The following is a 16643-nucleotide window of genomic DNA, read 5'->3' as shown; positions in this document are numbered from 1 at the left end:
TGTATCCGTGTCCTCTTTCAGTTCAGTTCAGTTCAGTTCAGTTACTCAGTCGTGTCCGACTCTTTGAAACCCCATGAATCGCAGCCTGCCCGGCCTCCCTGTCCATCACCAACTCCTGGAGTTCCCCCAAGCCTCAATTTCCTTTCCTGAGACCCATGCGTTTGTTTTGCTTCTCACGGCCTTCCAGTTTTCTTTTTTGCTGGACCAAATATATGCACCTGTTTTCATTCATACCCCAAGCTTGCTTGGGGTCTTAGTGAGTAATCAAGCATATATTTGTGTATCAATCACGTTATATATACAAATATGTATCTTCCTTATTTTGAAAAGAACACAATAACTTTCAGATATGAAGGTAAAAAATGTCCTACCCAGACACAATCACTGTTACCAATTAGCAGTAATATGTATATATATTTCACCAATATGATCTCATAGTATATAGTCTGCTATAGCCCTTTTTTCCCCACTATATTGAGAACATCTGTTTCTGTCATTAACAGTATGCCAATGCCAACATTTTTTAATGGCCGTATATCATCTGATTCTGTAGATGGCTGTGATCCTATGCTGTCAGGAATTTATTTATTTGCCATTTAAGGCAACCCTGGGATGAATTTTCCCAGTGCCCACACACTTTGAGGATGCTTGTTTGGCTACGTCCTTGATATAAAGTCGTCTGAGGAGATGTACTGGGTCCCAGGGAACATGTCTTAAATTGCCATGCTGCCCTAGAGGCAGATGGACATTCTCATGCTGATTTTCCATGGGCACCTAATCCAAAGCTATAGACGATTCCAAATATATTTGGAGAGAAGTCAGACCACCATCCTCCACTAAAACCTGGGCCCTCTAAATTAACCATTTTGCCAGGGAGCAAAAGGAAACCTGGGAAGCAGAAGAGGGGTGTCCATTTTTCTGCTCTCATCTACTCAGCTGAGTGGCCATACTCTCTCTGAGCGGTGGGCCAAACTCAAGACCCATGGAGACGGGGGCCACTATTAGGCCCCGAGGCCGGGTCTGGTGTTGGGGTCAGGTGCAGAGACAAACGCAGAGGGAAGTCTTGGGGCTGAGTAACAGGGTGCTCCCAGTCTCGAATCCAGTTTCCTCTGCCTGCAACTGATGTCAGTAAATTCAGATGCAGAGTGCGCCCCGCTGCAGGCTCCCCAGGCTGGCCCTGATTCAATGAGCAGGGCTCCAGCCTGTAGTCTGGGCGCTGAACAAAGCCCATGACAACAGCAGAGGTCAGGAAATGTCACCAAGGCCACTTCCCTGCTCTCCATCAGCCTTCAAGAGAAGGGGGCCCAGGTCCTGTCATCCGACTCAGGCAATTTCCACCAGGCATCTGGGCTGAACCCGAGGCTCCGGCAGCCACAAAGGGCCCAGTCTTTTCTGCCAAGGGAAGGCTGGCCTCCAGGACAGTGAGCCGCTGCCCGCTTCTCTCTCAGGCTTGGCTGCTGGCTGTGGCCGCTCTGGGAAACTGCTCAGGCCACATTTTTGGCAAACAGCTAATGATCAAAATCAGGGGCAGGTGAAGGAAACAGGAGAGAGGTCTAGAATGGTCGGCTCTCAGCACACTTGAAAGCCAGATGAAGTCGTCCATAGTCCAATAATGCCTTCACCCTCTGAGTTTAAGGTACCCCGCTGTACTGAACCAATAGCAATCGTATGTGTATTCTGGTCTGCAGTACAGTCGGATGAAGAGAGGACAGTCTTATTTAAGCAGAAAATTCTGGTGGAGGTGCCAGGCAATCTCCCACAAAAGTGGTCACACAGACAAAATCCTGCACTGGGATGGGACAGCCACGTGGGTCTCCAGTCACTGTTCTCTTGCTGTAAACACGCCCAGTCTTGCCCCTACTTCCAGAAGCCCCATTTAAAGCACTGCTCTTGCCACCTCCTTGCCATGCCTTCCTCTTGCCACAATTTGAGCAAAACAGTAGATGGTAGGGAATTTATCTGTTCCCCACGACAATCTGCTTGTAAATTTTATTAATTTTATTTTCCATGGAGCCTCTTTTCTCTGGCTAACGGTACCACCGCCATTTATCTACGGGACTGTATATTGATTTTATAAATACCTCTAGTGGGCTGACAAACTGACAGCTTTAATGGTGTTACTGATGGGGTGTGGAGGAGGGTTCAGGTCTGGGTGCTTCATTTTCGGTAACTGTCCCTTCACAATTATCTTGGGGCCTTTGTGAGGGTTCCTAATAGTGTGTTTATCTCAGCGTGATGCCAGAGCATGGAGCTATTGTTAAGTACTATCTTTGAGAGAGACAAGAGCCACCATTTTCGCCTGACACTTAGATAAAAAGAACAAAGTCTATCCGGGGTGCCCAGAGCACAGTTCTGGCCAGTTGCTTGTCGGGGGTTAGTGCTTCCCTCTTCCTGGGGAGATGCTCAAAAGTGGCCAGGGAAACAAGCCTAGAGGAAAGGAATGAGGTTGGACTAGGTTGAGAGAGAATTGAGCTGGGGTTTTCTGGGGAAATAAAAGAAGACTGGTAGGAAAGGCTTTCTTGGTTGAAAAGTGGGGCTACAGATTGGAATGCCTTTTTAAATAATTAGGACTCAGAAAGGAAAACTGCATTAGCTAAAGTGCATTTTCCTGCTTCCGGAAAATGATTAACCAACTGATTATTCCATCCCAAACACCAAACCAAAGAGGACTTATTAAGGAGACAGTAAGTCAAACAGGAGTTGGCAAGAACCAATAGATCCCCCTTCCAGCCAGCACTGCCCCCCCACCCGACCCCCCCGCGCCTTTTTAATTTACTAAAATGCTTTGGACACAGATTAACTTTCTTCGCAAATTTATTATTGTTTCATCTACCTTGAAACGGGAAATGCAGACACTTTGATAAATGGATTGAAAGGTTGTCTAGTTTCAGTGGCGCTTTTGAAATGCTTCCCGGGGCTCTCCCTGCAAAGTCAGGCATGCTTTCTTCTCAGAGCAGCAGTGAATGACAGTCCCCACCTTCAGCCCACCCCTGCCTCCCCATGTTTACCAGGCAAGGCAAGACGCAGGAAAATGCTCTCCTCTCTGCTCCTCTCTGCTCCGGTGGGGACAAAGTGTTTGTCCTGATCACCTTCAAGCTACGAGGAAATCCTGTCTGTGTTAAATGGCAGTTTATGGGGATGGGGGAGATTTGCTCCTGGAGGTCCATTTCCAATTACTCTCAAGTTTCAGGACATGGTTTGGAAGCTCCCCAACCTTGGGAAATTCTTGTGTCTGAAGTGATAGAGCCACTTATTAGCTGTATGATCACAAAAACTACTGAAATGCTCCATGCCTTAGTTTCCCCTTACTGATCTCCTGCAGATTAACACTGAGTATGAAATGAGTTGGTATGTGTATACTTTGCACAGTGTCTGGAGCCCTGGAGGCATTCAGTGAAAGGCTGCATTTATTTCTTGAACTTTCCCTTTTTTTGTCCTGGATTTACAGTGCTGAAAATGTTCCCTTTCACCAACCTCAGGACACAGGCCTACAACTCTGCAAAGAACAGAACACGTAAATATCGTTACTATTCTTTTCATAAAATCTGAGGGAGATCAAACTTCCTCTCGGGCTTTCCTGGTGATCCAGTGGTTAAGAATCTGCCTGCCAATGCAGGGGACACAAGTTCGATCTCCAGTGCGTGAAGATCCCACACGTTGCAAGGCGAACGACCCTGAGCACTGCAACTACGGAAGCCCGCGCGCCCCGGGCCTGCGGTCCGCAGCAAGGGAAGGCGCCGCAGGGAGAGGCCTGCGCGCTGAGCTAGAGGGTAGCGCTGGATCACCGCAACTAGAGAAAGCGCACGTGTAGCAACGAAACTGCAGCACAGCCAAGGGTAAAAATAAACAAATAAATAATGTAAAAACTTCCTCTCATCTATCATCTAGACAGCAGTATCCATATTTGACTCTAGATTCTTTTGGATAAAACAGGAGCGTTTGATTCAGGAGGAAAGGAGTGTCTTAGGGGGGCTCTTTCAGAAGCAGATGCTTGCTCTAGTGATGGATTTACAAAGTACTCCTGGGAGAGACAAATAAGGGGTGGAGAAAATTGGATGGAGAAGGAAATAAAGGACAGTCAGGTAAAGTGCTGGCCTTGTCCCAACGCCCTGGGAGCTCCAGTCTCTAACCAAGGGCGCTGGGTCTTTGTAGCCCAGCAGTACAGTCCTTGTTGGACCACCCAGGAGAAATGTGAATTCCCTGGTTTGCCTGCTCTCGGTAAGTCTGGGTGAAGGGACTCCAGCAGCTCAAGGACAGATTGCTGAAGAAGTTCCCAGCCATGAGGTTTAGCAGCAAAGTGCAAAGAAGCAGGAGATGGGAGCTGATATTGGTAAAGGGAACCCAAGGGATTCAAACCAAAGCGCTTCATATGAAGGCTTCAAGGTTGGTTTTTCTAAATCAGGAAGGTCTCAGAAGATTAAAAAAAATCACCCCTGAAAGATGACATATCCAGGATCAAGGGTCAAGAGGCCCTGAGGGGAAGCTAAATTGAGAAAAAAAAAAAAGCAGCAACCCAATCTGGCACCTTCTTTGTCTATTTCCCCAAACCTTTTGCACTGAGACTAATCAAGGGCCTTTTTAGTAACGTAAAAAAATATATATATATATATCCATCAACTCTTGATTAGCCAAACTAAAAGAGGGTATGATCTAAAAGCATTTATATTTAGAACCTTCATTGGACTGGGGATCAGGATTCTCTTTGGCCCAAGACTGTACTAAAATTACTTTCCTAGTCACTCACACTGCCTAACAGAAATAAATAGTCCATTGGTGTAGTAGGTATCAACCCAAACCCATTTCATTTCTGACAGATAATCCATGAATCTAAAATTTCTTGGACTCTCAATGTTACCCTCCTATACAAAGCTGAACCTTGCTCCCCTACCCCCAGCTCCTAAAATATGGTAAATGTGGTGCATCACTCTGCTCTAGGAACCAGAGAGAGAGGTTCTGCTTTGCTTACCTCATTTTATACAGCAGGAGGGACAAATATGCAGGAAAAATTATTCCCTGAGGATTTTTACAATGTGGGCTTCAGGAGGGATTTATCTTAAAAGGTAAATCTCTTATGCAGGCAATTTATCTTAATAAATAAGGTTATATGTTTGCAGTTGGGTCACTGTCAAAACCAAATGAGCCCCAAACATAGGTCCCAGCTAAGATGGGGAAACAGTGGAAACAGTGACAGACTTTATTTTGGGGGGCTCCAAAATCACTGCAGATGGTGACTGCCTCCATGAAATTAAAAGACGCTTGCCCCTTGGAAGAAAAGTTATGATCAACCTAGTGAGCATATTAAAAAGCAGAGATATTACTTTGCCAACAAAGGTCCATCTAGTCAAAGTTATGGTTTTTCCAGTAGTCTTGTACGGATGTGAGAGTTGGACTATAAAGAAAGCTGAGCGCTGAAGAATTGATGCTTTTGAACTGTGGTGTTGGAGAAGACTCTTGAGAGTCCCCTGGACTGCAAGGAGATCCAAGCAGTCCATCCTAAAGGAAATCAGTCCTGAATATTCACTGGAAGGACTGATGCTGAAACTCTAATACTTTGGCCACCTGATGCAAAGAACTGACTCATTTGAAAAGACCCTGATGCTGGGAAAGACTGAAGGCAGGAGAAGGGGACGACAGAGGACGAGATGGTTGGATGGCATCACTGACTCAATGGACTTGAGTTTAAGTCAGCTCCGGGAGTTGGCGATGGACAGGGAGGCCTGGTGTGCTGCAGTCCCTGGGGTCGCAAAAAGTTGGACACGACTGAGCGACTGAACTGAACTGACGAAGTCCTGATACGTCCAGCTGAGTGTCTGGTCAATAGCATTCTTTGTCTGAGGGAGATTCCAGTAGAATACCTGAATCATTTCCTGAAGGAAACGCCACCTATCTCAGAGATCCAGAGACTCAAAGTATCAATGGGGGACCATCTCCGCCTCCCCAACAACAATGATTTTCCATGGCTCCAGCTGGGTTTCTAATATTTCACTGCAGCAGGGTTGACACTACCTGCTCCCTTGATGTTAAAAAGTTACAGAATGAAGCACTTCAATGAGAGTTCCTTCCTTTCTGCCTTCTCTGGACAAGCTCATTAGAAAAGTTCTAGTCATAGCATTCAGATACTTAAGATTGATGGGGATTAAATGACTGTTCAGATTTTTACTCCATGCAACAGAAAGTGAGTTGAGCACCTACTGTGCGCTGCACTACTGGGACCCAGAAGTGAACAGAACCAGGCTTCTCTTCTCCTGGAACGTGCATCTCATTGATCACAGATACAAATAAACAGACTCTTTCACATATATGAATAGAAAAACCTAGACACTTTGAAACATAAGAGCTGCAATTTCACTGTTTTCTTTTGTTCCTTTTCAACAAGTAGAAAGCCTGTATCTAAATTCACACTGTAAGATTGTTCCTAACCACCAAGGAAAATAATTCACAGTTTTGTTTTCCTCAAAGTTCAAAATCTTTTTAGGTTTTGAGTTTAGTTCAGTTCAGTTCAGTCGCTCAGTCGTGTCCGACTCTTTGTGACCCCATGAATCGCAGCACGCCAGGCCTCCCTGTCCATCACCATCTGCCGGAGTTCACCCAGACTCATGTCCATCGAGTCCGTGATGCCATCCAGCCATCCCATCCTCGGTCATCCCCTTCTCCTACTGCCCCCAATCCCTCCCAGCATCAGAGTCTTTTCCAATGAGTCAACTCTTCGCATGAGGTGGCCAAAGTACTGGAGTTTCAGCTTCAGCATCATTCCTTCCAAAGAAATCCCAGGGTTGATCTCCTTTAGAATGGACTGGTTGGATCTCCTTGCAGTCCAAGGGACTCTCAAGAGTCTTCTCCAACACCACAGTTCAAAAGCATTAATTCTTTGGCGCTCAGCCTTCTTCACGGTCCAACTCTCACATCCATACATGACCACAGGAAAAACCATAGCCTTGACTAGACGGACCTTAGTCGGCAAAGTAATGTCCCTGCTTTTGAATATGCTATCTAGGTTGGTCATAATTTTTCTTCCAAGGAGTAAGCGTCTTTTAATTTCATGGCTGCAGTCACCATCTGCGGTGATTTTGGAGCCCAAAAAAATAAAGTCTGACACTGTTTCCACTGTTAGGTTTTTGGGGAGGGGAGGGAAAGATGCCTATCTGAATAACTGGGACTTGCAGAGATGCAGATTTGTTTAATCAAGTACTTTGGATTTGTCTTTTAAAGTGGAAAGTTGGATAAAAATCAGGATAGTTTGAAACTGTTATTAACAGGGCAGCTGTCCCCACAGTGGGGCTCACTGCCTACCTGATCAGAATTTACTGATGATGCCTTGAAAAAAATATATAGATCCCTGTTTGTAAAAATAATGTAGATATGATAACAGTATTATGTTTTCAATGTTTTGTATGTGCAATTTTTTTCTTTCACTTAAGTCTTTATCTTTGAGAGATACATACTGAAATAATTAAGGATGAAATGATAATGTCTGAGTTTTACTTCAAAACAACATAGGAGAGGAAGAACTGGGTAGAGATATTGATGAAACAAGATTGGCCATGAGTTAATACTTATTAGAGCTCAGTGATGGGTATTGAGGGGGTTTGTTTATAATCCATGCTTGACTTTTACACAAGGGTGAAACTTTCCATAATAAAAAAAAATTTAAGACTGATTCCTGGGACCCATCCCAGACCTACTGAATCAGAAGCCTTGAGGATGATTTCTGAACACTTTGAACAAGTTTGTGAACATGGGTAGTATAATTAGTGTATCTGATTAGGTGGCAAGTTCATATTCTAGCTTTGTGTCTTTAAGAGTACTAATTCAATTCTTTAAACTTCAATTTGTACTTCTTTGAAATTAGGATAAGCATCATAGATAATGGACAAGCAAGTGCTTTCTATATTCTAAGCAGGATATAAATGCAAATCACTATGTTTATTTTATCAGCATGAAGTTAACAACTATAGCATCGTACTTCTTTATATATCTAGTCTGCTTAGGGAAAATCTTGGGTCCAAGACGCAAAGGAGTTTGGTGTCTCAGGTGTAGGCTTGCTGGTGTTGGGCAAAATGATCATGGGATAGGTAGGTAGATGGGTAGGTAGGTAGCTAGATTGATCAATAGATAGATGGGTGGATGGGTAGGTAGGTAGATGGATGGATGGATTGATGGATGGGTAGGTAGGTTGGTAGATAGGTAGATAGATGGTAGATAGATGGACAGATAGGTAGGTAAGTAGATGAAAGGAGTATTGAACGGATGAGTAGGTAAATGGATAGGTAATAGACAGATAGATGGATAGATGGAGGGAGAGGTGACAACGTCTAACCTGTATTTTCGAAATCCACTCAGGGGCCCAGTTTGGAGGCTGACCCAGAAAGGACTAGGAGTCTCTGGGGGACTCCACCTCTCCCCGGGATCCCAGAGATCCGGGAGAGGCAAACCAAGTACTTTGTCCCTCCCAAACCTTCAGGTGAGGCTCTGCCTGAGTGAGATGGGGACATTCCTGGTGGAGGCTCACAGATGAGGAATTTCCCACAGATTTCTAAGAGAGCTGCAGTCTAAGAGAGAAGTCACTGGAGGGCAGGGAGTGAGCAGAAGGGCACGGCCAGGCTGAGAAGCAGATCTAGAGCCACGATGGCTGATGCAGGCCTGGTGTTTGCGCACAGCGGAACTCAAGGACCCTCTGAGGGGCTGAGGGCTATAAGCTGCTACAGAAGCCTGCAAATGGAATTGGGGTTCTTGGTTTGCTCTGAGTAGTAGAGGCACCCTTTCTCTTTCTGGGCTGATGTTCTAAAGACCACAGACTAATGTATTCAGGTTTCCCAGGTTAAAGCAAATGAGTAAAGCAAAAGATTGCTATGGACAATCATAACAGGGAGGACGTAGGCTGGGGGAATGCAGGGCCCATTTAAATTAATTGCCCCCAAGTCAAAACCAAATTATTCTCTGTGCTTGCCAACAGAACACTCCCAGGACTGAAGGGTGCAGAGGCCAGTATCCTTCCAAAGAAAGTGAAAGTGAAAGTATTAGCTCAGCTGTGTCCGGCTCTTTGTGACCCCATGGACTGTAATCCTCCGTCCATGGAATTCTCCAGGCAAGAATTCTGGAGTGGGTCTTCAGAAGTGGCTCTTCTCCAGGGGTTCTTTCTGACCCAGGGATCAAACTCAGGTCTCCTGCATTGCAGGCAAATTTTTTACTGTCTGAGCCACCGGGGAAGCCTGCCCCTTCAGAGAAGACCTGTTAATTCTAGAACAGTTCTGTCTTATCCAAGTATCATATGAGCCACTAGTGCAATTACATTTCCTCAGGGACTTTTCTGGTGATCCAGTGGGTAAAACATCACCTTCCAGGGTAGGGGTGCAGGTTTGATCCCTGGTCAGGGAACTAAGATCCCATATGCTTCAAAGCCACAAAAACCAAAACATAAAAGAGAAACAACATTGTAATAACTCAACAAAGACTTTTAAAATGGTTCACATTTAAAAAAAAAACCTTAAAAATATTTCTCTTAGCTGCATCAAAAGCAATCAGTTGAGATGAATATTAGTAAAGTATTTCACTTAACTTGACATATCCAAGACATAATAATAAATTAGTGAGATACTTTACATTCGTTTTTCATACCAGGTCTTTGGAATCTGTGTGTGTATTTTAAATCCATGTCAGTTCGAGCCAGCCATCCCATAAGTGCCTGATGGCCGCATGTGGCTGATGCCTGTTGTATCAGTCTGTTCTAGGGCAAAGCTAGGAGCTGGATGCTAGAGTGATGTGTCCATTCATTGCCAAGAAGGAGCCCAGTGGCGGGTTGCTGGGCGGTGAGGGGAGGTTGAGTTATCAGTGGGAAATGTGGGAAGGAGCCAGTCAAGGTAGAAACCTCTGGATTCAGGGAAGCAAGTCATGAGCTGAAATATTCCAGTCATTCAGTCATCCCTTCTAGGAGCAGAGAACCTCCTTCCAGTTGTGGGGTTTAATTTGCCTTTCCAAACCACCACCCTTCTAGGGCTGAAAGGATAAAACTAACACTTCCAGTCCAAATAGAAGCTTTCTTCATTGAACTGTCATATGTAACTTCAGCGAAGGCTCTTTGTGTTCATGATAGAGCATTATAACTGATTGCTCATCTCCAGCTAGTGGTGCAGAGGCTTAGCTTCTCAACAGTTTACTAATCCCTGGGATTATCACAATTTACCAACAAAACAGTTACTTGGGTGTGATTGGGGAGCTCTTATTGTCAGCCAAATTAAGCCTTCTGTTCTGGTCTTCTTTGTGTCACTAAATGATCAAGGAAATATTACCAGGATTCCAATTACTGGCTTCTGACTTGAGTTTGTGCGTTCATCACCAACGAACCCTTCAGGGAGTAAAACTGTGATTCAGGTATTCTTATATCATGTGCAAAAACCTGGCACTGAAAATAATCTGACTGTAAGGATCTAATGATGTTAGTCGTTCAGTTGTATCTGACTCCTTGCAACCCCTGCTAGGCTCCTCCATCCATGGAATTCTCCAGGCAGGAAGACTGGAGTGGGTAGCCATTCTCTTCTCCAGGAGATCTTCCCAATCCAGGGATTGAACCTGGGTGTCCTGTACTGCAGGCAGATTCTTTACCGTCTGAGCTACTGTACCTGAGATAGTTCCTTGCCAACTTTTTCCCATTCAATGAAATGTTTTGATTTGTTAATCTTGGCTGGGGTGGGAAGAGCAGTCCACTTGGTTCAAAAAGATGGAGACTGGTGTTTCCTAATTTTCCTTTGTTTGAAGCTGTGCATCTGCCCAAAGGAGTTTGGGAAAGGGAGCCCATTTCTGTGCAATCCATCCTCCTCTCCGTGAGACATGCTGTTCCCACCCCCTCCTTCCCCTCCGCCCCTCTCTCTTGGCAGCCCTCCGAGGCTTTCATCCCTAATTTGATTGTTGTAGCTGACACTGTCAATCTGAAATCCAGTAGCATGCCTAATGCTGGCTGGACAAGGGGAATGCAGGAGGAGTCGAGGGGGAGGCAAATTCATCTTGCGAAGTAGCTTTATGTAAATCGATCCTTTGGCCGAATGCTGGAGCCAAGCATTTGCTGATTAATTGGAGAAGCGTCCTTGTTCCTGAGTCTTCTTTAGAGCGATGGCACAAATTGAGTCTGCTCTTCTTCACAAAGACATTCCCACGCCAAAAAGCTTTTGCAATTAGGAGATGAGACCTTGGGAGCGAGCGGGAGGTGGCGGGCGGGGGTGGGGGAGCGTTTATGGAATTGTTCTGAAGTGAAGTGTGTGCACTAGGTCTGCTTCGTGATTAACTGCTGACCTGAGTCCCCTCGTCTGCCTCCCAGACGGTGGCCTGACAGCCTGAGTTCTGAGGCATAACACCCCATAGGTGAAGATCTGCTTGTGCAATAATTAGCAGAAATGAAGAGGGTGGCTAGTGTGTCCTCTACATGTGTGTTTCTTGGGGATCCCAAATATATCTGTTCAGTTACTGCTCAGATCCGTTTCTGTTGGCGTCAAGAAGGCGGCAGTCACTCTGTGACTGATCCAATCCCTCTTTCATACCTTCTAAACTTTTCTGGAAAAAGAAAGCCCCAGCAAGATGTTACCTCATCCTCCAAAGTGATCCTTTTAACTCTGTCCCAGAGCCCTGTCTGGGGCTTCCTAGGTGGCCTGCCAATGCAGGAGATGCAACAGATGTAGGTTCGATCCCTGGGTCAGGAAGATCTCCTGGAGGACAGCATGGCTACCCACTCCAGTATTCTTACCTGGAGAATTCCATGGACAGAGGTGCCTGGGGCTACAGTCCATAGGATTGGAAGAGTCAGACACGACTGAAGCGACTAAGCGTGGACACACACGCAGGGCAGTGTTTAACTTGCCTATACCAAAAAGCTAATGACAAATGAGCAGCCCGCACACAGGTTAAGTGAGCGTGGATCTGGAAAGATTGCTCGTGACTGCTAACCCATGCGCTGACCGAGAGGTGGAGCTGGACAGGTCACACGGTCTCTGCTATTGACCCCTCACTAAGTTATTGGCTTCACGTGGTCTGGGACTGCTGCTGAGCATGAGGCCTGATGCATAGCTTAAAAAATACCTGTCAAATGGATAAAAGAAAATGCTAAAAAGATTTCATGGCATTACCTGGTCCAAGGATGATTGAGAATAAACCTCCAGCTATGAGGAATTTTTTTTTCCAAGTCCAGGTTGTCCATTTAAATTAGAACGAGCTCTGGACTCTTCCTTGACCCTTCCACCTCTCCCTTCCCGATGGAGTATCATGTGTGTGAAATGATACAGTTAACATAAGCTTGTATCCTATGGAACCACAGATAAAGTGTCCAGTTCAGAAGGGTTTAGTGAGCTGCGCTGAAGAGTGGGAATGAGCACTTATATGGAAAGGTAGGCTACGCAGATGAATAATTAGCCTTTGGGGGACAGAGTTTAAACCTGGCCTGAGAGGGTACAACAGTTTTGGAAAATGGATTTGATCTGGAAAGGGGCTGTGCACGTGACAATTTTCATCTCCTCATTTCTTATTTCTGGCACTCGTGGAGACTAGGATGATATAAGACAATGAAACTCCAGCTAGAGAGGGAGACACTTTGAGCATCAAGTGGCAGGAGATGTCAGAAGGGGATGACTGGCAGTGAGGAAGTGTTGATTATCTTTGTGATAATCTGCTCTGTGATCAATCTCCTCAACACCAAATTGTCTGAAAGATCTGGAAATCCTCACGTAGGCTGAGGATTAGCATGAAGCCAAGAGCAGAGGAAGTGGAGGTGGGCAGGAGAGGGGCAACCCGGAGCGAGACATGGCTCTGTTCGGGAGTAGTTGAAACCCCTTTCCCATGTCTATCCCTTGTAACCTTAAATGTTCACTTGATGATGAGGAAGGATTCTTTGAACACATTCTCCTCTGCATGCTCTGGGGACTTCCCCAATGACTCAGATGGTAAAGAATCTGTCTGCAATGAGAGAGACCTGGGTTCGATCCCTGGGTTGAGAAGATCCCCTGGAGGAGGGCACAGCAACCCACTCCAGTGTTCTTGCCTGGAGAATCCCCATGGACAGAGGAGCCTGGCGGGCTACAGTCCACGGGGTCAAAAAGAGTCGACACGAATGAGCAACTAAGCGGGGCACGCTGCAGGCGTGTGTGCTGCACCCTAAGAGGAACATTTTGTGGCTGAACAATCTCCCCCTTAAGGGGAGAGAGCACGGGGTTACCCCTGTGACCTGTCTTGTCTTCTTTTTCTTTTTAAGATAGTCATTCATTTTTGCCTATGCTGGGTCTTCATTGCTGCAGACGTTTTCTCTGGCTGTGGCGACTGGGGCCAGGCCCCACTGTGGTGGGCTCTCCTGTGCAGAGCATGGGGTCCAGCTGCGGTGCGTGGGCTCAGTTGCTCCATGGCATGCATATTTTCCTGTATTAGGGACTGACCCCATGTCTCCTGGATCAGCAGGCAGATTCTTTACCACTGAACCACCAGGGAAGCCCCATCCTGTCTTCTTAAAGACCTAGGAGGTGGCAGGGGCTGCAGCCGGCTCTGCCTTAAGCTGCAGCTGCCCAGAGGCTGGTATTTGGGATTCAGCACTGCAGCTCAAGGATACATGGCTTGTATATGCCTGTTCTTGCTTGTAACTTTTCAGAACCCCATCAAACACGTGAAATCTCAACAGTGAAGGTGAGATGCTATCCTGGGGGCCATCTGCCGATAAAATCAATGTGGTTTCAGAAAGGCTCAAAATTATCTCCTGCAGAAGCAGGAAAAGCAATTCAGTAAGAGCTCAGCACTCTGGGTTGCGAAGCCAGCTCTGGAAACCAGTGTCGGATGAAGTCTACAGCAGTTTAAGGCATTCCCCTATGCTAACACTAAACAAGGACATTTCTCCTCAGGACCCCTGTGCTATTTATTGTTCCACTCAAAGCAATTACAGTTATTGCTAATAACTCACACTTGTGGGCGTCCCGGTATTGACGAAAGCAGAACAGATGCTGTTCTCTGGCTTATTTATGTAAACATGGATGCAGTTCAATAGATTTATACCAAGTTTGAAGTTAACACTAATATTTAATCCTGGACCTGCTTCTGGCTAGTTAGCTTAAAAGGCACCAGACCAGGGATGTGCGCGAAGGGAGAGCCCAGCGAACCGCAGAGATGAAATTAGTTAGTGACGAACGTGAGACTGCTGCCACCAGTCTCGTGCAGATGCAGTGACCTCCCCTGGCCCAGGCAGAGAGGACAGGACCTCCATGGCAAGAGGTAGGGAAGGGAGAAGGGAAAAAGGGGACACACCTGCCTAGCCTCTCTGAGACTGTGTGTTGATTGCAGCCTGAGTCATACTTTTCCGGAATATCAGCTTCGTTCCTTGCATTCTGAGCCCAGAAGTCCTGCATACAGTCAAGGCCCCAGGAGACAGTGAAGTACTATATCAAATGCATGGCTCAGGAGCCTGGAAGACTCCTGGCGTGAATACCAGCTTTGCCTCTGGCTGAATACCAGCTTTGCTGTGACTTTGTATGAGTAATTACCTTGTCTGAGCCTCAGTCTCCTCATCTATAAAATGGGGATGATGAAAACACTTGCGTCAGGGGAGTATTACAAAATGGCTAATGAGTTCAGAGCATTTTTCATGTTATGTGGCTCCTCATAAGCACTTAAGAAATATTCATCATTATGAGTGCTGCCTACATCTGTTCAAGTCTTCAATCAAACACTCTGAGTAGAAGACAAGAAAATCCCTGCCTCTCTGTCCCAGAAAATATCACATAGAAACTCTAAAATTGTAAAACAGTAACTCAAGGTCAAGTTTAATATCAAAGGAAGCAAAATTGGGTTCCATTCAGCCTGCTGTGTCTCAGAGCTTCTGCAGGCCCTGCAGGGAGACTTGACCTCTTGGAATCTCCCAGGCTCCCCTGAGGATGGAGAGGGCGGGTGGGGTACAGAGAGAGACACATAAATTAAGGTTGCACAACTCTCTAACCCCCGCGGAAGCTGGCTGGACACGGGCTGCAGTCACTGCTGTGCCGGGGAGGAGGCTGCAGGAGCCTTCTATCAAGAAGGAGAAGAAGGGCAGCCAGAAGGCAGCTGGTGCTCCAGCAGGGAGGAGCAGGGAGCTCACAGCCCCGGCAGCGCTCAGACTGGGAAGCAGCCTCAACATGACACCATTCTGGGCTGAGAGCAGACTGCTGATCCAGCCACATGTACATGGACTCGGAACAAGCCAAAGTAGTTCTCCATCTTCCCGAGGAAGCTGGGGGCTTGCATGAGCTTCCAAGGGGTCCAGAGCCATGTGGGAAGTGGCCCTCAGAAGAAAGCCTTGGATGGGGCAAGGTGGGGAGTCCAGCTGACTTTGCTACTAAAGCAAATTTCTGGCTGTGGTTAGTCTCCGGAGAACAGACTCCTCGCCATCCTGGGGCTTACATTTCAATGAAGGGTCACCATTAATAGGATGACCACGATGTTCCCAGGGAATCAGGTGCTGCAGGTCAGAGCTAAGTAAATGAGGAGACACGGTCCCTGGGAGAAGACGCCATGGCACAGCAAGTATGATGCCACCTCTTAGGAAAGGATGGTCCCCTGAGGAGACAGAGCTGGCTGCTCGAGGCAAGACTGCTTTCCCATCCCAAAGTGAAGGAAGCTTCTTGAGGAATGAGGGGTGGAACCAGAGAGGCAGCCTCTGTTATGCTGGTGTGGAGACTGTTGGAGGCTCTACCTCAGTGAATTGAAAGACCACCTTTAGAGTCAACGGTTGGGCAGGAGAACCCAAGCATAGCGAGACAGAGATAGATGTATGTATGTGTGTGTGGATGGAAGGATAAAGTGTGAGCCAGAGACACAGGGTAGAGAGGAAGAGAGAAAGACTGGCAGGCAGAGAGACAAAAACCAAGAGGGACAGAGGAAGAGAGTGACACAGTGAGACAGAGTAAAGCTAGAGAAAACAGAAGGAAAAGAAAGCCAGAGAGAAACACATGAACACAGACACAGTCATCGCACAGGAGAGACCCTGAGAGGCAGAGACGCACAGGGAAAGAGAGCTACGTGGGTGTGAGGCAAAGAGATGCAGGACGCAGACAGGTCCACACACACAGGGAGAGGCACAGAAAGACAGGCTGGGGGCACCAGAGACGGCAGAACGAGGGCAGAGGGTCAGTGGAGGCCAGCAAAGCCTCGTGAGGCTCAACGTGAGCCTCCTCTCCAAAGGACCAAGGGTTAGGGCTTTCCCACAACCTGGGGGCCCAGAACGGCGGAGGTGTGAGGGCTCCCCACGGCAGACTGCGAGGTTGCTCCAGGACGAGGAGCGTTCTCCTCCTTGGCTGGACCCTGCCCTGAGCTCAGGTCTCGGCCCTCCAGGACAAACCCTCCTCTTCACCCCAGGAAAGGAGCGCCCCAGGCCAGGGCGAGCGGCTGCTGGCTTTCCCTGAAGCTCTCAGCTCTGGCGGGGCCCAGGGCTTCCTGTCTCCCTCAGGTCGGTAAGCCAGACAGGAGGTTCTGGTGGGGAAAACTTGCAGGGGTTTCAAACTTTTTACATGACAAAGCGAGTTTTTAAAAGCCCCATAAAATTTCAAGGCACATACTTAATGTTCAAATGGCAGAATATATCGATCCCTGCCCATCCTCTAGTATCTTAAGTTTACCCAGAGGACCATTTTATTTAATTAACTTGGTGCTTTATT

The 16643-nt window shown here is 46.8% G+C and overlaps 1 protein-coding gene across 1 annotated transcript in view; it reads right to left on the bottom strand.

Moving 5' to 3' along the window:
* The window catches only part of SLIT3 (slit guidance ligand 3), a 729977-nt gene that overhangs the window by 244174 nt on the left and 469160 nt on the right, over nt 1-16643 (bottom strand). The window lies entirely within an intron of this gene.

The sequence above is a fragment of the Oryx dammah genome, unplaced genomic scaffold (assembly GCF_014754425.2).
Source record: "Oryx dammah isolate SB20612 unplaced genomic scaffold, SCBI_Odam_1.1 HiC_scaffold_20, whole genome shotgun sequence".
In the NCBI taxonomy this organism is placed as follows: domain Eukaryota; kingdom Metazoa; phylum Chordata; class Mammalia; order Artiodactyla; family Bovidae; genus Oryx; species Oryx dammah.
Note: the sequence above shows the minus strand (reverse complement) of the source record. Positions and strands in the feature narration are given on the sequence as shown.